Below are 27,151 nucleotides of genomic sequence, written 5' to 3' on the forward strand. Positions count from 1 at the left end.
GTGGGGGTGGAAGTCGGCTCACTTTTTCTTGTGGGAATCAGCCAATAACATTCAACACTGAAAACTGAGAAAGCAATATGAGCCTATTATTTAAGGCACCTTCTCAAACTTTAGCATCCATCTAAGCTGTTCAGAGGGTTTCTATGTTGCCACTTGGTCTGCTTCGCTCCCTGTTCTGGCCTCATGAGTCTGTCCCTTCCCTGAACTGTACTCCCTTGTGATGCTGAAGTTTTGCCCATACCTGTCCTGTAACTAGGATGCTCTCTGTCCCTCAGCACCACCACTGTGAGCTCACACTCACCTTCAAGCGCCTGCTTACCTATCACTGACTTTGGGAAGTGTTTGCTGACACTGTTGTCCTTTGGGGCTCTTCTGAGGTCCTCCTAAACCCGTACTTCCCTTGGCCCTGCACTGGTCACACCAGGCTGTCCTATTTCATTTATTTGCCTGAATTCTTTGGAAGACTGCAAAGTTCAAGAAGGCAGAGATGATGTTCAAAAGGCTCTTGCTGCCCAGAAGAATGCCCTGCTTATGTTAGAGGAATTTCTCATTTCAAAAACAGAAGTCAGAAATGTATTTCCCAGCCTCCCTTGCAGCCAGAGGTTGAGCATTTAACGTAGGCTCCACTAATAATATACATCAGTGCCAGACCTCAATGTAGAAAAAGGTGTCATCTGGAAGTCATCATTGAGGGTGGCAAGAAATGGAGCTTTTAGTGGAGGCGGGGGGCAGAGGTCTCCCTGCCCAGGGCAGTTAAGTGAGCTGCAGAGCCTATTTCTCTGGTTGCAGGGGCAGGAAGTGCTCTTCTCAAACAATCCAGAGCTGGATTCTGTGCAGAGCCTGGCCGTGCAGCCACCTACCCTGTCTGGCTGTTAAGAATATTCTGTGAGTTTCCTCTTACCCCTCATTAAATACCTTATCTATTAAGCTAGCTATAGCATGATAAGTTTTATTTTAAAAATACTTCTTAAAAATTTTTTTAACTAAGCAGCAGGAAAAGAAAGAAGAGCTGTCTTGCTTTGGATTTACTCTTCAGTGCCTAGTAGATTTTTGATATATAAGAAATTCTAAGGACCAGCCAAATAACCCAGCAGATTAAAGCACCTGCAAGCAGGGGCCTGGCCTGGGGATTTGATCCTGGGCCTTCCGTGCTGGCCCTGCCCGCTGGGAGGGGGGGATTAAGAGGGTGATTGAGACTGGTCGTGGTGGCACGCATCTGTAATCCCAGCTCTTGGGAGGTTGTAAACAGGAGAATCACTATGAGTCTGATCTAGTAGTGAGACCCCGATACCCTGCAGACCCTTCCCTAAAATACAGGAAAAAAAAAAAAAGAAATTCTAAATACATGGGTACTGATGTGGGTGAATAGACGAATGAATAAGTGAATGTCTGAGGGGGAAACTGCTCTGAAATCGTTGACTGTGTCCCCGACTTCCCAGAGGGAGGGAAGGTGGACCTACCATAAGGGCTTCCCCTCCAGTCCTTTCCCAACAGGGACCCCCATATCTAGATCTGCACTTACTCAGGGCAGGCAACCACAGACCCAAATATAAGTGAACAGGAGATGCCCCCGTGATGCATGGAGGCTGCCACTAGGGAGAAGGGTGATGCTGTCTACCCCAAGGGAGGAGCAGGTCCTGTGAGTATCCCCTCTCCTTGCTGCATGTGGCTGTCCGTGTACTTACTGTACCACTTGTTTTCTTGTATTTCCACCCTTAGCGAGTTCCTCCAGCCAGAGAGACTGATCTTACTCATGCTCTCTGGCTGTGCTGCCTGTGTGAGCCTGCCTCCTCCTCCACAATTTGAAATGAGCTCTTGAATAATATAAAAACAAGGCTGAAGACCAGCCTGACTGGGATCTCAATTGCTAGGGGCAGTAACTGAGCATTTGCAAAACTCTGAGCTGGTTGCTTAGCAACAAAATGAGATGCTGATTTAACTAGCTCAGATCCACTTGCCTAATCAAGGCAGCTTTAATCCTTTGGTACAAGGCAGAGACCCACAGCAAATGCTTGAGAAGACAGACCTACTGGACAACATCTGTCTTGATAGTGTTTTGGTTACTTTTCTCCTGTTGCTGAGACAAATACCTGACACCCAAAATCAAGAAAGGAGAAGTTTGTTTAGCTCACAGTTTGTGGAGGTTTTAATCTGTAATAAATCGGCTTCAAGGCAGGTTGGCATGGCACAGGGCAACAGTTCAAGACAGCAGAGGACAGCAAAAGCAGCAGGGGCAAAAGGAGTGGGGGAAAGCAACCCTCTTCTCCTTTTTTATATGCCATCAACCCACCCAGATCACCTAGATTCTCTGCTCTTCCACAAACTCAGGATGTTTACAGAGTAAAGACCCTGGCTCCCTGCCAAGAGTTGCTTACTTAAACCTCTAAATTTCTCAAGTTGACACAATGTACCAACCAGATACTACAAACAGATCCTGCTTTAAGCATCATTCTGCACTTGATATTCACCAAAAGGCCGAGAAGCGCTGTGTCATGTCTACGTGCTCACAATCCTGTGAAATGGCTCCAGTGTTAGCTGGAAATGAGGACACTGAGGCACAGAGAGCAAAGGGTGCACAACGGGTAGAAGGCAGGATTTGAACTTGGATCCAAGCCTTTTGGCAGAATCCAAGCTTTTCAAACTAAGTTACAATGCCTTCAGCAACTACTCTTAAATACCTTTCCCTTAAAGTGGTCAAGGCAGAAAACCCACCAATGGACAGATATGTGTTCTTTAGCTGAACTCCCTCTAATGTATCAAGTACCCTCGTCAAAGGAATGCCTTAGCTTTGATGGCAATGTCCTTGTACTATATGACACATCGCCGTGACTGTATTCTGGTGACAATTCTCCTGGCCCTCCATCCTTTCTCGCTTCTCCAACTTGACAGTAAGCCCAGGGTGCTTTCTTGTCCTCTGCATCCCTGTATTCTGGGAATGATTCCAATAGGTGCCCATTGATGTGAATAAATCTGCCTCTGAATCCTGCAGGTCGTTTTCAGTGTTTCTGCTTGCCAGTGCAGGCTAATACCTGGTTAAATTCTTCTCACTTCCTTTGCATTTGTGCCATTGTTTACTTTTGATAAATTTGCATATTCTAATTTTATTATTTTGTGGTCTTATATCCTTGTTTCTAAAATTGAAGCTCTGGCTTTGAAGTGGCTTATTAAGTGGAATGTGACAGAGTGGAGGTATACAGGATACAGTAGGTGGTGAGAAAGCTGGAAGGGTATACGTTTTTAATGCGATATTGGAGAACCAGGAAAGGTTTTTGTTTGCTTGCTTGTTTTGCTATCAGAATCTCTCTCTCTCTCTCTCTCTCTCTCTCTCTCTCTCTCTCTCTCTCTCTCTCAGAAAAACCCTTGGAACTCCTAGTTGGTGGAGACTCCAGAATTTCCACAATGCAGGAATTTGGAGATATGGTTATAAGAAGGGCCTGAAGCTAAAGACCCTTCTTACTGGAACTTGGCACCCACCTCTGTTTCCAGGGATATGTGGAAAGGACCAGGGATAAGGACAAGGGATAAGGACCAGGTCGAGGAAGCCCCAGACTGCTGTAAAATGTGGCTGCTCTGTTGGCCTCTGCCCACTCCAACTTATCTAATGCTTATGGCTCAGCATCTGGGAAAGTTAAATGCAATAATACATGCAAAATGCTGAGCACAATGCCTTCCCTTGATAAATATCATGAGTTAGGACCAGCCTTTTCCCCCAGCCTTCACCATAAGCAGATACTCTAGCTTGGATGTCAAGTGTTGACCCTTGGATGTGTCAAAGGCCTGGTCCCCAGGATGTGCTACTGGGAGCAGGGACAACCTTCAGGAGGTGCTGTAGAGTGAGAGATATCTGCAGGGGGTCCCCTTAAAAGGAGCATGGGACATAGACCCCTCATCTCTTTTCTTTTCTTTCCTGATTATGATGTAAACAGTTGGCTGTGCCACACATTCCTGACATGCTACCTTATACAGCCCAGAACAAGAGGGAGAACCAATCATGGAATGGAACCTCCAAAACAGTAAGCCAATGTAAACCTTTTCTCTTTATAAGTTAATTATTTCAGGTGTTTTGTTACAGTGACAGAAAGCCAACCAACAAAGGGGAATAGAGACTTGCCTTGCTCATCTTCAGCTCTTTTCACAGGCCCTGGTTTATCATAAATACATGAAAGAATGGGACATAATTCAAAGTCATTTCCTAATAATTGAACCTTATATTTGTTTGAAATTTTTCTTCATTATAAATATGACTACAATGAGTTAATCTGTCCCTGTTTTGGATTGTTTCTTTAGTTTAGACTCAAGAAAGCAGAAATAGTAGTATATTTCTCCAGTTTTCATATTTCTGTTTTTTTGGAGTTTTTTTTTATATTTTAGGGAAGAGTCTACAGGGTGTTCTGGGTCTCACTACTAGATTGGACTCGTAGTGATCCGCCTGTTTACAGCCTCCCAAGAGCTGGGATTACAGGTATGCGCCACCACGCCCAATCTCAACTGCTGTCTCAGCGTGCCCTGGGGTAGGGCTGGTCCAGTTGTTTTCTGATGTGTCCATACTGACAATTCTACTAAGACTTTTAACATTTTTCTAGTTTGTATGAAGTTTTTCTATACTGATGATCTTATTTGCTGCAATTTTCCCCCGCACCCTATTTGTTATTTAAAAACTGATGTATAAACCATCAGTTAAGCTGTGTCACTTCATTTTTAAGAAACTTGAAGTTGTGAATTTTTTTCCTGGAAAATTTATGCTTAGAAAAGTCTCTTTTATATGCAGATTAGATGAATATTCACTCCATAGCTTTTATCTGTTTTTCAGGGCTCAGGATGGAACCCAGGGCTCATGCATACTAAGCAAGTGTTCTACACTGAGCTACATCCTCACCCCGATAGCTTATGCCACTTTTGAATATATATGGAAGCAAATTAACATTTGGTATATGGAGAAAGGTAAGGGCTGGGGATATTTTTCTGAATTACTAAGTAAGAATTATCTCATAATATATTAAATAACTTCATTTCTCTGTATAAAAGCTTCCTTTGTTATTATTCAATTTATAAGTCATACAGCACTGCCTTGGTTCACAGAATTAATTCTTACCACAATGCTCATCACAGAACCATGTACGCTTTCAATTCAGTTGCACCCAGAGCCATGGAAGGAATTCTGTGACCAGAACTTCGGGAAGAATTAAGTTTGTGGACCAGGGTAACACTTGTTATCTATACCTCTTACTTTTTTTATTATCTTTTATGGATTTAGTACAGGGTCTACAGGGTCTCACTATGTAGATCAGACTTGCAGTGATCCTCCTGTTTTCAGCCTCCCAAGTGCTGGGATCACAGGTGTGCGCCACCACACCCCGTCTCATTCATTTTCTCATCATGCCCCAGGGACAGGGCCTGCACCTGCCTAAGCACGTGCTTTAGTCTGCTGAGCTATCTGGCCAGCCCATTATCGCTCTTAGTTCTATTTAATGTTTTATCACATTAGAATTTCAAAGTACATTATATAAAAATGGTAACCTTGAGCTTGCTGTTTGTTTGTTGAGAAAAGACCTCACTGAGTCCTTATGTTGCATCGACCGGGCTTGAGCATGCTATCCTCCTCCCCCAACCTTCCCCAGTGCCAGGATTCCAGGCAGGTGCCACCATACCCAGATTACTGGTCTGTTCTTGGTTCTAATGATGATACAGAGATTCTGGGCATTTAAGTCTTCTGCAAGAAGGAGAAGCCAAAGCCCTGCAACCCACACATCACAGATACTAACAGACAGAGACTTCTGATCTCCGTGTGGACCTGGTCAGTGGGCATTAGAGAGGGGAATCTGTGAGCAGGACTGGGCTCCCCAGGCAGGAGATGCCAGCACTCATCTTTAGTACGGTTCCTCTCGGGGTACTTGCTCTCATGTAGGAAAAGAAGACTCTGGACTCTAGAGGCCTTGGCCTAGGCACTCCTACTCACAGCAGCGGAGGAACAGAAATAGCAGGATAAGCAAAGCACAAAGCACACTTTCATGGAGAGGCTGTGTGAGAGCCAGACAAGAGACTTCTGTGCTCCCACAGGAAGCCGTGTCTTCCCCTGGCTTCCCCAAGCCCAGGTGCTGCACGAGTACCCCAGGAGCCTCACAGACTTTCCTCTTTGTACTGTTAGCTCGTGTTATTTCTGTTTCCTGACAAAGTTCTAAATAACATAGGTCCCCCATAGGTTCAGGGAGTTGTCTTCTGCCACCTCTCACCAAAGCCATCCACCAAAAGCAGTTTTAGGAACAGTGCTGATGTGCCCTGTGTTGTCCACACTTGACTACAGAGAGCACAGCGCTGAAAGTTCCTACAGTCCAGGCTGAAGTAAAGATGAGCAGGAGCAGTAAAAAAGCAAACAAAAAATGACATTCCCTCTCTTCTTCCCACTCCCATGCTTAGGAAGGGTACTTCTATGCTTCACCAAGAATTTCAGATCACCTGTTCTGTGCCAGGCACTAAACACATAATAGTAACTTAAATACGGCCAGTTGTCTTCAAAGACATTAAAATATAGTGAGACATTAAGATTTAGGTTCTTAGGTTAGAGCTGCTGAGAGTGGGGTTCGCAGAAGGTAGAGAAGGGTCATTTAGCTCAGCAAGGGAGTTCTAGAGAATAAAAAGAAGAAAGATAAAATAGCAAGCCATGCCACGGCTACCTAAACTGACATCCATGTTAATAGCAAAAAGAAGCAGAGGCCCCAAATATCTTCCTGTAACAATCAGAATCCACTGATCCTCTTCTAAGATACTATGGTAAGGGTGGGGAGGTTGTGTGGAGTGGGGGTGGAGGGGATGGGGGTTTGGTGAACAAAGCTGTAGAGTTTCTGTTTGTAAGCTCAAATCTGATTTGAGAACATTAATATTAGAACAAGCATAGGTAATACACAGTAGAATCCTGCTCCAACAGCACTTATTTTTGGAGGGTAGTAGCCGGCTACAGTCATTTTGAAGATCCTAGTCTGTTGACTTTGAAATTCAGTTCCTCCACTCTGAAGAAGTAAAAGATATAAGCTAAGATCTACCCTCATTAAGGCTTGCTTGTGGAAGAATCTGTCTTTGCACATCCCTAAAATTTCCATAGTAAAGAGGAAAATGTCCATAACCATTGTCTTGTATATAGGTAATGAGCAAGATTAAGGATGATCTTGTGATTAAGCCCTGGTCGGGGCTTCTGGAGAGGGGAGCTAGTCGGGGTAATGCAAGCTCTTTGGGTCCGCAGATCTGGGTTTGAGACCACTTCTTCCACCCACGAATGTATCTCAGCAAGGAGAAGTAACTAAGACACTCTCTAAGCCTCTTTCTCCTGTTTTATAAAGAAAATAAAACCTAATTCGCAGGGCTGTTTGGGGATGAAATGAACTAATGTTTCAGCACCTCACACAATGGCTGAGGGCATAACACATGCATGCAGAGCTCATGAGCTTGGCACCGTGATACCTATTCTATGCCAGTTAAAATTCATCATAATAACTCCACTCCCTTGCCACTAAGTTCAGGAATGAGTATCTGATTCTTTTCTGTTCAGTAAGATTTGAAGCCCAGGCTGGTATTTGCTTCTTTGGACACTTCTATCTCCCCTCCACAAGAGCTCTAGGGAGAGATGGTCTGTTTGCCTGTGACACCTCTCAATCCTTTTTACTTGATTCTCATATATAACAGTGAGTGGACATGTATAAAATAGGCAGATGCCAGTAAGGTGCAGTAGAGTAATGTTTCTGTAGACCACAGTGACTTATAAAGTAAGTCACCAGCCTTTGTCTTCTTAGAGAAGCAAGTTTCCCCTGAGGAATGCTCGGATGGTGCTGCTCTTATGGACCTAGAAGTCTAAACCACACAACCTTATTCCCCAAACCATGGATCTCAGCTTTGGCTTTCTGTCTCATATAAAATTAATATAAACCAATAAGTGTGCAATGAGAAAAAAGATTTTCTAAAAATATGCCTCCAAACAGGCACTTGAGGATTGTGAGGCTGCTTGGGCCACTCAAAAGTCCCATAAGGAAGAAGCTTTTGATCTTTGGAAGTGTGCTCAATGCTTCCCCGGTTGGCAGCTGGACCGTGAGCAGTGCCCATCCTTCCCCTTTATTTGTTGCATGGCTTTGATTTTCAAGAACTTGACTTGGGAAAGTGACATTAGTGATGTATAGAGAGGCAAAGCCGAGGTTGATGTGAGTGGCATGTGTCCAAATAAGAACAGAAAAAAAAATTAAAAAACAACAACAAAAAATAATAATGACAGACCATAAAAGCAGAAAGAGGTGCTGATGAGTTAGTCTTCAAGAATCAGCAAGTAGAAGACTTTTTTTTTTGTATTTAGGGCAGGGTCTACAGGGTCTACAGGGTCTACAGGGTCTCACTGCGTAGATTGGACTCTTAGTGATTCTCCTGTTCACAGCCTCCCAAGAGCTGGGATTACAGGCATGCACCACCACACCCAGTCCCATTCATGGGCTCAGTGCACACCCGGGACTGCCCCCCACCCCAGCAGGCCCAGGAATCAGACTCTGGCCCCTGCCTCTGCCTCTGCCTAAGCAGGAGCTTTAAATTGCTGAGCTATTTGGCCGGCCCAGACTTTTTGTTTAAACGCCTTAAATTAGTAAGCAACAATATTTGTGTTTGGTGCTGGAATGTGATCTTCTAAATGGTTCACATACAATACCTCACCTAATTCTAAAACTATCCTATGTAGGAAAGACTTATATTATTCCCATTTTAACAATGAAAAAAGTTAGACTCAGAGCTAGAAAGTGCGTTACTCAATGTCAGACAGGTAGAAAACTAGGATGAGCATTTTAAGTCAGACAGGCTATTTCTAGAACCAACGCTCTTCACCTTTCCATTGTTGGGATCTTTGCTAAATATTTTTTCCTATGGATACAAAATTTTCTAAATTCTCTATGTCGTTTTAGTTTCAGTTACACACTTCATGACTAGCACAGATTTGGGGATATCTTGGGCTTTCCTTCTGCAAGGTTAGATCTGAGTAAGTTCCTGGTGGTTAAAAATTCAAGCTGGGCCAGGGAGATGGCTCAGTAGAATAAGCGCTTCCTTGGCAAGTGCAAGGGCCTGAGTTCAATCCCTGGTTCAGAAAAAAAAAAAAAAAAAAAAAAAAAAAAAAAAAAAAAAAAAAAACAAGCTGGTGAAGAACTGAGAGTTAATAATTGAAACTACAGAGTCTTCTGTCCCTGGTACTGAGACCAAGCAAAATCAGCTTAGCTACTCTCACAAGGAAGTGCTTACCTCTAGCATAAAGGACTGCAGCCCAACTGAAATAATTAGCTTATCAACACTATTAGATGACTCCTCAAAGCTAACGTCAAAATCCTTACTTTACTGTGCTCACCAGTTCAATACTAGAATGTTAGAAATTCTGCCCAGTCCCAACCACTTTCCCATCTGCAAGACATACCTTTAAAAAATCTAGTCTGAAGCCCGAAACTATGTACATCTGCTCATTTTCCTCCTCTGAGGCACTGCTGAGACCCAAGAGCTGGCGAGCCGCGCAGCACAGCGAGCCTACCAAACCTGGCTGCGCTGGACAGCGGGGGCGTCCAGGCGCCTTTCGAGGCCTGGGAGCTGACCGCCGAGTCTTCTGCCAACCCGGCGGGGCTGCAGGTTTCACTGCTGCCCCTCGAGCACCACTACCTGACTGGCCCTAGCAGTTCTGTGCCGTTGTCTGAGCACTTACTGCTGCCCTTAGGTGAGCTTTGCCTGCAGGGCATGAAGCGCCCCAAGACGGGCAGAGGAGAACCCCAGAAACAGTGACTCGGCGTATTTTGTTTCTCTCAGAATTCTTTCTTTTTATTTTGAATAGACCTGATAAGATTAACAAGATCTTGGCACTTGGAACATTCTGTAAACCGGCTTCGCCAGCTGAGAGCCGGACCCGGGTGGGCAGTCGGGACCTCGCAGACAATGACTGTTTCTGTTGTGAAAGTCCCTGGCTTCGGGCATTTTCCTTCACGCTAATCCGGTAACGCACAGCCTGCTGAGGCTCATTTCTGGCCTACTTAGAGGGAATTAGAGGTATTTGTTTTCGTGCTTAGACCGCAGCATGAGGAAAACGGTTAGTAGCTTCCCGAAGACTCTGTCTGCTGTTCTCAGGCCTGTGCTTCCTTCTCTTCCTGTCCTGGAAGACGCAGGCCCGGGGTAGCGTGGGGCTGAGTAGGGAGGTGGCCCAGGGTTTCCCTCCTGCCCAGTGCTGCTTGTCTCGGTGCAGCGCCGCTGCCTCTAGCTTCCTGGGTCAGATCGGCGTTTCTTTTCTGCTTTTTTCCACTTACTTTTAAAACACCTCTAAACACATATGAACCTATATCCTTTTACATAAGTGATAAAATGTGATCTTGCTCTGCACGTTGTGTTTATTTGATGCAAACTTTTGCAGATGTATTTCTTCTCCCAAGGCACTCTCTCTGTAGTCCCCCACCTCCACTGAGTCCCATCAGTACCCTTCCCTGTTGTCTTTCTGGAAATCTGAAGTAACAACCCTCAAAACCATACACCAACATACGTGCACATAAGGCTTTGTTTTTCATTGTTTATAGTGATCTTAAGAACACTTTTCTGCATTGTGCTTTTAAAAAAACACACTACCTCCTCCAACTAAATTGGTACAGCTCTGACTCAGTCTTTTTAAAGGCTGCATAATTTTTAGGGATGTGTGTTTCAACATACTTTTTAAACCATGTTCCCACCCATGAGCGTTTATTCTGAGGCCAGGTATGGCTTTTGCTACTCTGGTAGTAGTGGGTAAACACCTTTGATCTCATGTCTATTCTTACCAGAGCTGTTTTAGGTGTGGGATAATTTCTTAAGAATGAATTGCCAGGGCTGAGGAGGTAGTTCAGCAGCCTAGGTGCCTGCCTGGCAAGCATAAGGACCTGGGTTTGATCCCTGGCACCGCATGCCATGCCAGCCCTGGAATCCTGGGGAAGCTGAGCCAGCCACCGAAACTGGGCATAGGTGGCACATGCCTGTAATCCCAGCACTGAGGAGACTGAAACAGGAGGATCACTATGTGTCCAAGCTGTGTAGTGAGACTCTGTACCGAATGAATAAATAAAAGATTAAAAAAAGAAAAAGAACAAATTGTCAGACTACAAGGATACATGCATACGCATTGTTTATAGCAGCACAATTTATAGTAGCAAGGTCCTAGAAACAGTAGATATATCCAACACATGAATGGATAAAGAACATGTGGTTTGTTTGTCTTTTTGAGACAGGGTTTTGTTATGGAGTTCAGGCTGATCTTGAACTCACTTTGTAGTCCAAGCTGGTCTTGAACTTGAAGTAATCCTCATGCCTCAGCCTGCTGGGATCACAGGTGTGCATCACCACCCCGTCCAACATGTGGAATTAATACACAGTGGAGTACTACTTTGCCATAAAGAATGATAAGCCTGAGACATTCATAGGTAAGTAGATACAACTTTTTATGTGAGAATCAATCTTTCTCTCTCAATAAATAGGAAATAGAAGTCCAAATAATTTCCCAAATTATCTATTCTATTGTTTCAAAAATATTTTAGTATACATGCTAATTTGTTTCATTTATATCAGTAGTTTTTCTTAGTTCATTGAAGAGTTTTGTGCTTTTATCCTTTTTTGTTAGTCTTTGTTGACTTGTACTCTTACCATTTTGACCATTTTTCTGGATTGATACGAAGTGTATCAACTATTGTTGTTCTCTATTCTTGTGGAGAAAAAGAAAGACGAGAGGAAGAGAGAAGGAAGAAAGGAAGGTGGAGAGAGGGAAGGAGGGAGGAAAAGAGAATTTTATATCATTCTCATTTTACTTTTTCACTTATTTTTTATATTGCCTTTTTAGAACCTCTGACAAGATGTCAAATGGCTGCTTAGAATCATATAAAATAACAGAGAAAATCTTGTAGAACACATAATTAACTTTAAAACAAATTCTTTGGGAGCCAAATAAGGTAGATTAATTATGAAATTTAGTTTCATTTTCAATAAATTAAGAAAATCAGGGTGGGCCAGATAGCTTAGTGGGCTCAGGGCTCAGGGGTTCAATCCCTGGCCTGCTGTGCCAGCCCCACCCCCAGGGTGCACTGAAACAGCGATTGAGACTGGGCATGGTGGTGCACCCTGTAATCCTAGGGCTTGCGAGGCTGAAAACAGGAGGATCACTAGGAGTCTCTGTGTAGTGAGACCCTGTAGACCCTGTACTAAATACAAAAAATACAAAAGAAAGAAAATCCTCTTTGATAGTTTCTTTATTAATATCTATTTTAGGGGTCTGGGGAGATGGCTCAGTGGAATAAGCACTTCCCTGGCAAGCACAATGGCCTGAGTTCAATCCCTGGTTCGGCAAAAAAAAAAATAATATCTATTTTATTACATCAAAATAGAAAAATTAATAAAGGATAAATTGCTGGATAGAAAAGTATTTTTTATTTTAATGTATTTAGTACATACTGATAAGTTAGTGTACGTGTGTGTGTGTGTGTGTGTGTGTGTGTGTGTGTGTGTGTGGTGCTGGGGGTGAAGCCCAGGAAAGGCCAGGTCACCACCTGCAAAGCTAAGCAGAGCTTGGTCTTGGACCTGCCTCCTTCTAAAGCTGTGAGAAGAAAAACTCCTCTGGTACGCCCCCTGGCGGTTGTACTTTGTTATGACAGCGGCAACATCGATACAACTCTCCGTGCCTTGAAGCAGATGGAATTACTCTTCAAAGTCCGAGGTGTCAGGGTGGATTTCAAAGAAATAGCTGTAACTCACTTCCACAAGTGACGCCTAGCCACCAGTAACTGTCACAGTCATTATGCATGTCCACAACACACTAGAACTTTGTGCGATATCCTATCCTCAAACTGTTAGAAGTGCTGGTCATTTACTTGCCATTCCAGTATTTATCTTATGTTTTACTCTTAGTACTTCTTTGCTATCATGAAAACTTTTTCTTAGTTCAATTGTTTTGAAACATTTAATTTTTAATTAATTAGTATTTAATTTTCTGAATATTGCTTAATCTTAATTTTTGTTCTAAGATTTATACTATATCTTTGACTTACAATTTATTTAAAAGACATTGTATGATATCTTCTCCTAGTATTAGAAACTTTAAAAAGTATATTTCCATTTTCTGTTGACTTTATATTTCTTCTTTCTTGTCTTTTATACACACATACACACACATATATGGGAAAAAATACATGTATAACCCAACATAAGATTGGTACTGTTTCATAGAAATCTGCAATGACCTTTAAATAAGGATTCATCTAATATATTTTTATATAGTCCTGCATAACTATCATATTGTGAGCTCTTTATTGTTCATCCAGCAGCATACTGCAACTTCTCTTGCCTTTTGAATTATGCTCTTTGTTATTTCCTATATTCTACTTCTGGAGTTATTAAAATATTTCAAGTTTGTATAACTAGAAAATCTTAGTTTTAGTTTTCAAAGGTATGTTTGCTAAGTATAAAATTTAAAGGGAACAGATCTTTTCTTTCAGTCCTTTAATTAATCTAGTTTCTTATACCCTTGGTCCTTTTTTTCCCTTCTAATGTGGAATAAGATGGTATTTAATTTTGTTCTTCCATAGCTAATATTTTTATGTATATGCTTTAATGATTTTTTTCTTTACAAGAAGTTTTGGACAATTTCATTTTTGTGCATCTTGGTATGATTTTATTTAAATGTCTTTGCAAAGGGTTCATTTTTCTTGGAAATGTGGTATTATAAGTTGAACTAAATTCAGAAATTTTAAATCTTTTAAAAAATGCTTGAAACTATTGTTTGAAGCAAGGTACAATTCCCCTATGACGAATGCTATCACTATGTATATATAAAATGTACCAATAAAAAATTCAAGGAAAAAAAACCAACAAAGTCTGAGGTGCTCCTTGTTAGAGTTATGTTTTACTATTTTGTGGGTCTTGTAACTGTATGGCCTTCTTTTTTCTTTTTGCCATTGATTTGCCCAAGGTATTCTTGGGACTGTTTGATGTTTTCCTGTATTTTTATTATGTTCCCCTTCTGATTTCTAATCCTACCTATTTTTCCTGTCTTTGTTCTTTTTATTTTAATAAGTCTCACAAGAGGCTGATCTGCACATAAGAAATGGTCTATTTTGGAAATTTCTCTCTTCTGTCTCTCTCTGTCTTTCTGTCTCTCTGTCTCTGTCTCTCTGTCTCTGTCTGTCTGTCTGTCTCTGTCTCTCTCTGTCTTTCTGTCTCTGTCTCGGTGTCTCTGTCTCTGTCTCTCTCTCTCTCTTTCCTTGATGTGATTATATGCTTAGAAAACCTGAAAGTGGGGGAGGGGGGCAGCAGGAACTAAAAAACAAAAAGATAAAAAAAAAGAAGAAAACCCAAAAGACTGTTTTAAAATGACTTTATAATAATATGGCATGGTGGCTAAGTTAGAAGATAACTAACAGATATACATTACGGAATTTTTTTCTTTGATTTGGCAATAAATACCTAAAAATGAAAATGAGAAAACCATTCCATTTTGTAGTCCTCAATTACTTTGTTCATTTTCTCTTTTTCTAGCTTTTAAAGGCCTGTCACCTGGTCTCTCTCTTTCTTGACCCTGTGGCGCTGCGCTGGCCTCCTCTTTGTTCCTTCTTTGACCTCCCCCTGGCTCCTCACATCCTTCCCCTATCACGTCCTTTATTTCATCCCCTGCTTTCCCCACAACCTAAGTAAGCTACAAAACAGTTTGAAACATCACATTCTCCTTTATTTCCAAATTCACAAAATCACAAAAGAAACAAAGTGATGTTTTAATTTAAAAACAAAACAAAACCCTCTTGTTAAATCTGGAGGCGTGGTCCACACATATTTGCTGTCTGTGGTGCTCTGCCAACTGTGGGCAGCGCTGTGGCTTTCTCACTGTCTATGGGTGACACAGTGGACTTGTGTGTTTCTTCTGCTCTGAGATCTCAGAAGATCAGGGAACGCAAAAGGAGTGAGTGTGGGCATCTGAGTCTCACATCTGCTTTGCCCTCAGTAGCTTGAGCAGTTTCTGCTATTTCAATAGCAGCCCACCTAGTTTACCCTCCTTCCTTAATTCCTTATCACTCTCCCTGTGCAGCATAAAAAAGGAGTGCCCAGTGGCAGGGCTCTTACTTGTCTAGCACGCTCAGGGTCATGGGCTTGAACACACGTAATAAAAAAGTGTGTGTTTGTGTGTGTGTTTTATTGGGGAGCCATGAATCTGAGTCCTGGGTCTCAGGAAAGACAGAACCCAGAAGAACATGAATATGTAGCCCAGAGACCAAAAGCTTGATCTTGCCTTCTCATTGAGGCTCTTGAAGTTCAAGCCAGAAGTGAGAGGCTTTCCTCCTTTTTTATTAGTTCTGCATGTGTTCATAATACATAAATACATTCATCCCAGAGAAGTCAGTAGCTATATGTGTTGCATCTTTCTCTCCTTTACCTCCCACCCCCATCTCCCACTCCTTTTCATCCTTTCAAAGAAACAACTCTGATTCATCAGTCACTAATATTGCTTTTTGATCTCTATTTTATTCATTTATACCTTTATCTTCATAATTTCTTTCTTTCCTTAGTTTCCTTTCTTTTTTTTTTTTTGTTTTTGGTAGAACCGGGGATTGAACTCAGGCCCTTGCACTTGCCAGGCAAGTGCTTATCCTACTGAGCTATCTCCCCAGCCCTTAGTTTCCTGACAGGAATCATTAGGTTATTTGTTTGGGATTGCTCTATTCTTTTAATGTGTGAATTCATAGCTGTACACTTCCATCCTAGAATTGCTCTGCTTATGTCCCATAGGTTCTGCTTAGTTGTGCTTCCATTGCCATTTGACTCTAAAAAATTTTTTTCTTTCTACCCTGGTGTTTGCTGTGGTTCATTGATTGTTCAGTAACACTATTTATTCACCACTGTTTACGTGATTCCTGTGACTTTTTTTGGTGTTGGTTTCTAGCTTCATTTTGCCATTGATTTCTGATAGTATGCAGTGGATTATTTCAATTCTTTTATATTTATTTAAGCATGCCATTAACATGCTTTAACAATATGTTATTCCTCTCCAAATGCAGTGGCAGCTTGTAATGTCTGTATTTTCATAGAAGTCAAAGCTTGGTTTAGGATTAACATTATATCTTTTTAATCTAGTTTATAAGCCTAAATAAATTGTCTAAAGACATCAACGTACTTATCAGGGTAATATAAGGTGCATGAACTGTGGAAGTTCCAAACTGTCTCTTTACTTCTTTAAAAGGTATTGTCCTTAAAAAGCTTACATACAGTCTATTTTGGAAGAGTTTTGTATGTTGCTTAGAAAAATGTGTATTCTATTATTGGATGAAATGCTCTTTAGATATCTGTAAAGTATTTGTTCAGTGGTATTGGTGAACTCTGTTTCTTCATTGATTTTTTTTTTTTTGGTCTGGTTGGCCTAATCCCTAATTATGAAAATGGAGTATTGAAGTCACCACTATGATTGTATTGGTGTCTATTTGTCCTTTTGACTGCAATAATTTTTGTTTTATGAAGTTGAGTTAATCAAAACTTTGTGGATAGATACTTATGGCTGTTGTCTCTTCCTGTTGAACTGTCTCTTTTATGGGTATGTAGTGGTCATCTTTGTGTCTTTTGATCAGTTTTGACTTGTCTGCTGCATCAGAAACCAAGACAGCTACTCCTGCTTGTTTACAGGGTCTGGTTGAATGTAGTATCATCCTTTTAATTTCAGTTTATGTACTTCCTTTCGGATGAGATGTGTCTCCTATAGGCAATATAGGGTTGCATTTTGTATTTGATCCAACTGACAGTGTGTGTCGTTTGATTGGGGACTTGATGTCCAGAGTTATGTGAGTTTTTCAGCAGATCCTGTCATTGCATTATTTTTTCCAGTGCTAATTCCTTACTTTTTTTCTGTTGTTTAACTGCTTTCCCAGTTAGATATATACTTTCCTCTGGGCATTCTGGTGCTCATAGCCTCCCTGTCTCTGTCTGGGATTTCTTTAAGTATTTTCTGCAGTTCTGGTTTAGAGGTCATAAACTTCTCTAGGATTTTTTTGTGTTGGAGAATCTTTACTTCCCTGTCAATTTTGAAGGCTAATTTTGCAAGATGTGAAAGTCTGTGCTGACCTTTGTTTTCTTCTAAGGCTTGTAAAACTTTGCTTTAAACTCTACTGGTCTTTATGGTTTGTGCTAAGAAGTATGCAGTTATTCTAATAGGTTACTTGCTATAGGTTTTTGCCTTTATAGGCTGCCTGTTATTTTTCTCTAATAGCTTTTAGTAGTCTCTCCTTTTGTTGAATTTCTGGAAGTTTGTTTATGATGTATCATGGAGAGACTCTTTTGAAGGTTTGGTATGACTTTTATACTTGAATATTGAATTATTTTCCTAGATTTGGAGTTGCTTTCTGCTATGATTTCAGTAAATACATTATTATGCCTTTTGGGTCATCTTCTATTTTGTCCTTTGTTTCTATAAATCTGAGGCTTAAAAAAAATCAGCTATTGGATCCAGCTTGCAGGGTTCCTTGCCACTTTTAAGGCATTGGTGAGTTTATAACCTACAACAGTCACCTTGTCTTCTGCTTCTAACACTGTCCTCGTAGTAGTTAGGTCAGCTACTCATGCATCCCCACTGATTTTTTTTTATCATGTATTTCTCCTTCCTTTCTTTTCACACTTTCTAATCTTTTAATAAACTGACCATTTGTGTTTTGTTCAAATCAATTAGTTTATTAGTTTAGCTTCTTCTTTAAGTTCATCAAGCATTTTAATGGTAAAATCCTTTACCTCTTTAATTGAATCCTACTTGAGCTTCTTAAACATCATATGAATTTACCTATATATTTCTCCTTTTATTTCTTCAAACATTTTGACCATTTGCATTTTGAGTTTTATGCCTATAGCTTCCTTCCTCTATGTTAGTGTCCATAAGATGAGTTTTTGGGTGTTAGGAGCCTTTTGAGTTTCTATTGTTTTTCTCTTTCTTCTGTTTTTCACAGTGAGTTGAAGATGAGTTGGGCTTGAGAAAGAGTCTCTGCTATAGAGACGTCGTTAGGTATATTCTCTCTCCCTGTGATGTATCCTAGAGTTTGGTTGTATTTTGATATTTATATCACTCTTCAATTTACTCAGCATGTTTGAGGTTTTCCAGTGTCCAGCCCTTTTTTGGGAGCTTAAGCCCCAGCAGCACACAGAGAGAAAACAAACCATGGTAATTTTTATTTTAATGTACTTGGTACAGGGTCTCACTACACAGTTCAGACTCATAGTAATCCTCCTGTTTTCTGCCTCCCCAGCCCTGCAATTAACAACAGTAACATTGATGACAAAAACACAGACTAGATATTGGCATACAAATAAATCCCAGAAAACCAATTCTCTAGGAAGTTCTTCTCGAACATGGGGCCCAGGGCTTTGGTATTCAAATGAAAGATTTAGTAAATGAATTGCTGATAAAACCCATTTACTTCTTTAAACAAAGCAGGCTTCCATTCTGCATAACACTTTATTTTGTGAATGTTGTACACTAGACACGAGAGCCCTGGAAGGTGCTGCCTCAGCCAGGTCTGTTTCAGGGGATCACAACAAGTCATGTCCCATTCAGGTTATAAAATGCTACTTTTAGGGGCTGGTGAAATGGCTCAGTGGTCTAAAGCACCTACTTAGAATAAGCTTTGCTAAGCACAGGGACCTCGGTTCAATCCCCCAGCACCATATGCCAGCCAGCCCCGCCCCCTGGTGGGCTGAGCTGGCCACACACACACACACACAAACACACACACACACACATAAATAAATAAAATTTTTTAAAAAACCGCTACTTTTACGAACAGCGCAGACTCCTGACTTCAACCTCTAGCTGTCCAATGTGTAACTAAAAGGAAGATAAAACCTTGACATCTATGCCTTTATATTACATTTGTCTCCTATAGCCAATTTAAACCTTGGGTCAGATTCCCACTCAACTCTTCACATAGACATGTTAATCACCAACATCTGGCAATACATGGTTGACTAATCTTAAATTTACTCAATTTCTTTCCTCTTATATAAACATAAGAGTAACTATGATATTTCAAGATTTACTGGGTTATCACCCTTTAGTTTTTACAATACCTTGTTTCAAACCACTAGAGGATGCCAGGAAGTTACTAATCATTGTTGTAAACCTGAAGGAGAACTGTTAGGACTTTTGTCTGGATGTCTCTCCAAATTCTCCTGGAGTCATAGATGGGGCTTTTTCAAAGGTGGCTGAATCTACTGTGTAATTGATTCATAGTGCAATGCTAGGATTAAGGGTGGTAGGATTAAGGGAAGGTGGTTAATAAATCAGTTCACTGATTGGTTTGGCACCACCCTAGTCCTAGTTCCCTAATATAAAGGACAGAAAGAAGCTTGCCTTGTCCCTTGCTTGTTTTGCTACCTTCTGCCCACCATGAACTGCTTTCTCCTCCATGATGCCCTTCTGCCATCTGCTGCCCTGCCTTAGAGCCAGCCCACTATGGTCTGATACCTCTACAGACTGTGAGCTAAACATTTGGGGGTATTGGGTATTTTTTGCCTCAGCAACAAGTAAATAACACAAGCGCCCAATTGTTGGCCTAACTGTCTACATCTTGCCTGCCTGTTTTGTTTTTTGTTTTTTGTTTTTCTGAGTCATTTTCTCCTAGACTCATCTTTGATTCCAGGAAGAACTGGTCTGCTTGATCTACATCTTCCAATAAGTCAAAACTACCCAAGGTAGCAGCAACTTTCTTATCACCAGAAGATCCCATAAGATCATTCTGAGATAGTGATGAAAAAGACTATGGCCTAATCAAAATTGTCGGTTATGCTAACACCTGACTGTTACTTTTGCTCCTTCCCTATAAAACCCCAAGTCTATTGTTGGCACCTGGAAGAGACAAGCTTTCGGTTACCAGACTGCTGTTTTTCTCCCTGGTCTGGTTACTTGGGCTGAGTGGCTGTGCCTGGTCTGTTGGAGCCCTCAGATTTGGGCCTGTGGCCTAGGACTCTGACAACAAGACCACTGACCAGACAGGAATACATAATGGGCTTGCGTTCTGGGCCTACACAGAAAGTTCTGGTGGGCATAACCCAAAAACCACTGAGCCCTCTGAAGTGTAAGGTCTTTGTTTTAAGACTCCTCTCCCTTTCTCTTCAATCTTCTTGACATTTCTGACAAGAAAGGAAAAGTACCAAATGAAATCCTTGAAGTCACTTAAACTGATTATTTCATTTGATTCTTTCCCACAAAGCCTTATCCTTTGCCTAGGGATGACTTGTATCTATCAAACTCGTATTTGCCAAAGGGCACACAGGTAGTAAAATTAGCTATTTTTATGACAAGCCTGGTTTATTTTTTGTCTCCTAACAGACTTACCAAAGACTTTATGTTCTTTCACTGGATTGCCCTGGAGGAGTAGTTTGGAAATTCTACTTTGAAAAGGCCCAAGGATTCCATGAATGTGCCTTGGCTCCCCAGATTGGACAAGGGGGGAATTGGGAAGGGGGAAATGAGGCTCAATTCAAGCATAGAAGCCCCCTTCCCCATTTAGTGCATTGTTTCCTCAGTGAGATGACATCCTGGAAAAGATTTTGAGGGAGCCAGTTGGGGAGGACACTTCTCCATGGTGTGAGGAAAACAGAAGAGAAGAGGAAGATGGTGTTTTATTTATGTCTGAGTCTCCAGCTTATAACCCTGAGTAGATGCTCAATTACTATTTCCAGAAAGAATATTTAGAAGGGAAAAAATGGGGCCAGGGAGATGGCTCAGTGGAATAAGCACTTCTCTGGCAAGCGCAAGGGCCTGAGTTCAATCCCCGGTTCCACAAAAAAAAAAAAAAAAAAAAAAAGGGAAAAATTGATTTGGTCAGTATTGTTTAGTGTTGGGATGTGTAATCATCAATGGAATGGAATTGAAACCCAAGTCAAATGCTGTTTAAGATCAATGATTTTTTTAAAGAATATTTATAAATTTAGTTTAACCAAACTAAATTAAACTAAAAGTTCTGGTGGGATAGTACTATGATATAAAGTCACTTTTAGGGAAATCGCTTTCTCTCAGAGGCCACATGATCTTATTTTCATGCCTAGAGGTGAAAGGCACAGAGCTGAGCCAGGAAGTGGTGCTTTAAGACTACCCTCTGTGCCCTGTGTGAGTCTCCTGAGGCAATGGTTGGCTATGAGAAAACTGAGGAACAACAGGATGGTTCCTGGCTCTCAGTGACAGAGGGGGCTGAGGTTGTCGGATGACTGGGAATCTTTTCCCACCAACAATCTACAGATATACTGCTTTTCTTGAACCACAGAAGTGGGAGCCTTCCCCTCCCGGTACATTGTAGTTATCATCACAGTCATCTTCTAGTCTCATCCGGGGACATTTGCTGTGCTGCAAAGTACCCAGATTCTTGTGGCAGGGAAATAGCTGGCAGAGGTGGCAAGTTATCTGCTGCTCACTTTGAGATCCAGCCCCTCCTTCTCCTGCTCTACTCTCTATCGACTGGGGCAGGGCTCCAGGGTTCCACTTCCCAGGTTACTGTGCCCCCTTGCTTCAGCTTAGGTTCAACTAATGGTGGGAAAAGGGAGGCCCTCCCCAGTACACCAGCCCATCCTGACTTTTCACCTTTCCATCCATTTCTGGGGCAGTGGCTACATCTCTGTAGGTGAACACATGTAATCCCTGGGTCCAGGTCTGACACTTAGATCCTGTTCTGTTCTAGTCACCACTCCCCACCAAAGCCTTTTCTGCATGGAGGCAGCCATGGGGCCCTCAGGTGACCATAATCCCAGCTTTAGTTGCATAGCTCTGTCACTGGATGGGGTTTGAGAAAGTTCTCCAAAGAAAAATGGGGACCTGACTTCACCCAACCTACAGGTTAGATAGGTTGTCAGTTCACTGACTTCCACCAACAGAAAAAGAAATTTTAAGACATGTCAGTGAGAAGCATAATGAGGCTTATTAGGCAGAACTTTAAAAGTGCACTCTCAGAAGAGAATGTGGGCCTATAGGGAAAAATGAAACCAAGACGGCATGGCTACTGTATGGCTCAGGCTGTGTGTGTGTGTGTGTGTGTGTGTGTGTGTGTGTGTGTGTGTGATAAACAGTGGACAGTAAGTCCTGAGTAAGCAAGTTTCCAGCACAGGCACCTCAAGGTCTCTGTAAATAATGCGCATATCCAATGTCAGTATTGGCAAGTAGCCACTATTATGTACAGCACTATCAATCTCAACTGTCACAGAGGCTGGGAGCTGAGGACTGTGGCGAGTGTACAGTGGCTGGGAGACTAAGTGACCAGGCACCTGGACAGATAGGGCAGCCACGGGGCAGTGCACACTCTGTGACAGTATGCAAGGCAAGGCAGCCTGGATGGGCCGGGCAGGAGAGAAGGACAGTAGCTAGGCAGCTGAGCAGCAGTGTGGAGGCACGCTGGGCATTTCCACCGCCCTGGGTCTCTTCTTTACCCTGCCCAAATCAAAAGTGAATCTCGACAGTCTGAACTGGTGGCAGCACATGGCTTTCAAGAGAAAGGAGCACTGTGGTCTGGGATTGGAGGGTTTTATGCAGTTTTGGTGTGTCTTCAAGACGAAAGATCTAGAACATGTATTCCTGTGAAGCTATGTTGCAAGGCAAACTGTCCGTGTGTTTGCAGTTGAAATATGCTTTCTACCAATATGGCTGTCTCAGAACCCTATGGGAAGGGGAACATTTTACAGGCCAAAAGCAGAGGCCCCCAACTGAGGAGTTCATTATATCTTTGAAAACTTTAGCAATGTTTTTTAGATTTTTTTCAGTTTTCTGGAAAGGAAAAAGAGTAACTTCTATGACCTGAAGCTGAAGGTTTTCTGAAAGTATGATTTTTAAATTATACTTTTCCTTCCTTCAGCCTTTGGAGTAGAAGCACCGCCCGACATTAATCTCTGGGTTGCCTCAACCTTCACCAATTTCAGTTTTTCTAATACCCTGGTATCTAGCCTGATGTATAGAGTTCCTTATGTGAGACATCTGCCCCTAGGCTCTACTTTCTTGGCTGTGCTCTGACTAAAACCCAGGGGTTAATTACCCGGTAAGAGTTCCCAGCTGGCTTCTTCATCTTTCTTTCCATTCTCTGACACTGTAAATCCATTCTTCCTGCTCTTCACTCAGCTTAATTTGCTTTCATTGAATTTCTCAAATATTTGCTTAGGAGATTAGGAAAGAGTTTAAACTTATCTATTATTGTAGCCACTTAAAAATAATTTGGATAGGGGATGCGGCATGTATGGGTCCTCTGTCTCCTTCAGTAAAGAAGTAGAAGCAAGAAGCAACCCAAATCGGAAAGTCTGGGCCTTATTCCTGTGCTGCAGACCCCCCTGGAGGATTAGGCCATTTAGGGGGCCCTCCTCTCTTCCGCTCAACAAGGGTGTGCTGCTTTAGAATCACTTTGGTCCTGTGGCTGGTCAACGGCAGCACAGATGGACCCTTCTGCACCCAGCTAACTCCTTGCCCATAAAGCCTGTGTGCTGGCCATAGCCACCCACCAACTCCAAATCTCTGAGGCACTAACCAACTGATTTATTTGATTATAGATGGGGCCAGCGCCCCAAAAGAGAAGGTAAATTCCTGACTTGGCAGCTATGGGGAGAAATAATGGACCTGGACAGCAGTGTTAGCCCTGAGATTAGCCTGCATTTACTATAAACTATAAAAACAGTGCAGGGTTTTTAACTTCAAAAGTGACTCGTTCATGGCTACTAGGGAGGGAGAAGAAACCCAGTGCAGCACCTGCCATATTGCTCTAGGGGGTTTAATCAGATGCCAATTTGAGACCAAACCACAGAACAAGCCCAGAACAGCTTCACTTCAGAGTTTCTGGTGTTACCTTCCCACAGTGACTAGGTGAGAGACAGATGTGGAAGAAAACCACAGAGAGGTTATGGGCTATACATAGAAATATAAGCTCTGGGAAGTTTAAACCCAGGCCAGGGAAGACACAGTCCCCAGCCTCTGTGGTGTGAAACCAGGCCCTGTGAGCATGGCTTTTGGAGACATCTAGATCCGAAAGTTCTAGAGGTCTGCTTGAAACCCTGATCCACTGCCTGCTTCCAGCAGAGACCACTGGACTGCTCACTCTCTCCATCTACCAAAGTGATCGAGAAGGTATCTTGACGTGGATGGTCGCCAGTCTGGGTTGTATAGACAGAGCATCGGGAGCAGAGGGTGGAGCACCTCACAAGCCTGCAGGCTAGACAGTCACGTAAAGAAAACTGTGACTTGCGGGGTTCTAAGACTACAGATCCTGGAAAGAAACCAGTTAACCAAAAAGAAGAGAAAAAAAATTGGCTAGTTTTCTTTCCTTTTTCCTTCATTGCTTTTTATTTGAGAAGGGTTCCTCCTCTTTGTTTTTAAAAATTTTCTTTTTTTAATTCATTTTTCCTACTCATTCTTACTTTTATTTCTTTATTTTTCTCTGTGGTTTTTTTTTCTTGTTTGTTCTGTTTTTGTACTATTATCTAATATTAGTACTTTTCTTTTGTTCCTCAACTGGATTCTTTATCTCACGTTCCTTTGCTCTTTCTCACCTTTCATTGATTAATGTCTCAAATTCTACTTAATCATTCTCTGCTTCCCCACCCCCTTTATCTTTACTAGTATAACAATCAAGCTTTATGAATGTTTAAATAGTTAACTCTAGGTTATCACTGTTTAATACTGTTCTCTTGTTAGTGGAGTTACATTTGTTACATTTAGTAGATATTTACTGCATGCCACTCTTGTTTGTCTTAGTGTTTCTACTATAACCATAGATCTACTTTCTATGCTTAAGGGTAGTACATTATTGGTTCTGAGAATATGTCAATATCCAGTTTGTCTTTGATATTATTACTTTATTGATTTTATTGCTATAGCCAAGGCAGCATAATTGCTGATACTGATTTTCCATATATGCTAATCTCTGCATTGTCTTTGTGTCATTAACAATACCTACACTACAGCCTCCATTCTCAAATAAATGTCATGCAGTCCTAGGACACAAGCAAAGACCTATAGTGAGCCATGCCCCCAGAATACAGTACTGAAAAGCAGACACTAACTAAAGAGCTCTCCATACTAACAAAGCAGTGTAAAATCAACCTGCAAACCTCAGAACAAAAACAAATAAGAAAACAAGCAAAAACAATAAAACCATAAGGGAGGAACAAATGCTTCCCAAAACACCCAACTGCCCCACAGCTGATCCATGGAGTATTGAGGGGGAGAATATAAAAAAGTGACAGCAATGAGTTATGAAAAGAATAATGGAGGAAGTAAAAACCTAAGTAAGGTGCTTGGTGAATTCAAAGAAGATATAACTAAACAGACAATGGATGTAAACAAGAGGATCAGTGAGTTTACAAAAGACAATAATAAAAAGCAAGTTGAGATAAACAAAGCAACACAAAACATGAATTTCCAGTTTAGTAAAGAAAAAAAAATCCATGAAAAGATACCAAACAGAAATTTAGGAAATTAAAACACTTATTGAAGCTTGGGTAGCAGAAACAACCAATGTGAGGGCAGTGTTAGAACTAGAAGATAGGGCTGCTGCCAGAGACCAATTACTCAGTTACCTTAAAAACAATAAGAGGGACTGGCCAGACAGCTCAGCAGACTAAAGCGCTTGCTTAGGCAGACGCAGGGACTGGGGTTTGATCCCCAGCATGCTGAGCCAGCCCCCGCCCTGGGGCGTGTTGAGACTGCGATTGGGACCGGGTGTGGTGGGCGCACCTGTAATCACAGCACTTGGGAGGCTGAAAACAGAAGGATCACTGTGAGTCCAGTCTATGTAGTCAGACCCTGTAGTCCCTGTACTAAGTACATAAAAATAAAACCAAGAGAACATGAAAAATGGTCCAACAGCTGCTAGATGAAGCAAAGAAGACTAAGATTAACTGGAATTAGTGAAAAATTAGAAGATAACACAAATGGAATGAAAATTCTATATACAGAAAAGGTAGAACTCTCCTAAATATGGGGAAAGAATTTAACACAGATAAGTGAAGCACATAGAATCCTAACTATCTATGATTTTTTAAAAAACAAAACTATCCATGACATATTGAAGTCAAAATCTCAAAAGTCCAACATAAGGAAAGACTCTTAAAAGCTGTTGAAGAGAAAAGCAACAAATCGTCTATAAAAAGTAAATCCATTAGAATTATAAAAGACTTCTCAACAAAAATCTTAAAAGCCAGCAAATCTTGGAATAAAGTGTTCCAAAGCCTAAAAGAAAACAGCTTCCCATTCAAACTGATATGTCCTGCAAAACTGTCTTTCAAAATTGGTTGAAAAATAAATTCTTGGGCTGAGGAGATAGCTCAGCAGCGTAAGCGCCTGCCTGTGTAAGTGCACTACATTGCTGTGTTTGGTTACTAATGCTATGAGGCCGTGGTAGAATTTTTTGAGTTCTCTATGTAGCAGATCAGGTCATCTTCAGATAATTATAATTTGACCTCTTCCTTTCCTGTAATACCCAAACCTGGGTCCTGAGCAGCATGGTGCTGGCACAAAAAGAGACACATGAATCCAAGAGACAGAGTAGAAGATGCAGAGAGAATCCCAGTCATCTACCTAATCTTTACCAAAGGTGCAAAAACCTGCACTGAGGAAAGATAGCCTTTTTAATCAATGGCTCTGGAGAAAACTTCCTATCCACAGGATTGAATCTAGACCCATGTATCTCACCATGTGCTAACTAAAACCAAAAGGGCCAAAGATTTAAATGTTAAAACAGAAACAATCCGCTGGAGGATACAGTAGGTAAAACTCTTGAAGACATAGGTATAGGCAAGGAATTTCTGAACAAAACTCCAACTTCACAAGATAACACTGAGAATTGAAAAAGCGGGATTGTATCAAATTAAAAAAGAAACCAAGTAAAGAGACAGGAGACGACCCAGGGCCCGCCGGATCCTGAATAGACCCAGAGCGCAGGCCCGGCAAGGAAGTGAAATGACCGGGCCCCGCTAGATGCTGAATAGGCCCAGAGCCCAGGCCCGGCATGTGAGTGAGACCACCCAGGGCCTGCGGATCTTCATTCAACCCAGAGTGCAGGCCCAGCGAGGAACCCTTCAGCAGAACTCCCTGCAAAGAGGCTAGAGGCAAGACCCACCCAGCTGATTCAGGAGCAGAACATCTTGCCAGAGAGACACAAAGGGTTCA

The sequence above is a fragment of the Octodon degus genome, unplaced genomic scaffold (assembly GCF_000260255.1).
Source record: "Octodon degus isolate 3935 unplaced genomic scaffold, OctDeg1.0 scaffold00051, whole genome shotgun sequence".
NCBI classification, from domain to species: Eukaryota; Metazoa; Chordata; class Mammalia; order Rodentia; family Octodontidae; genus Octodon; species Octodon degus.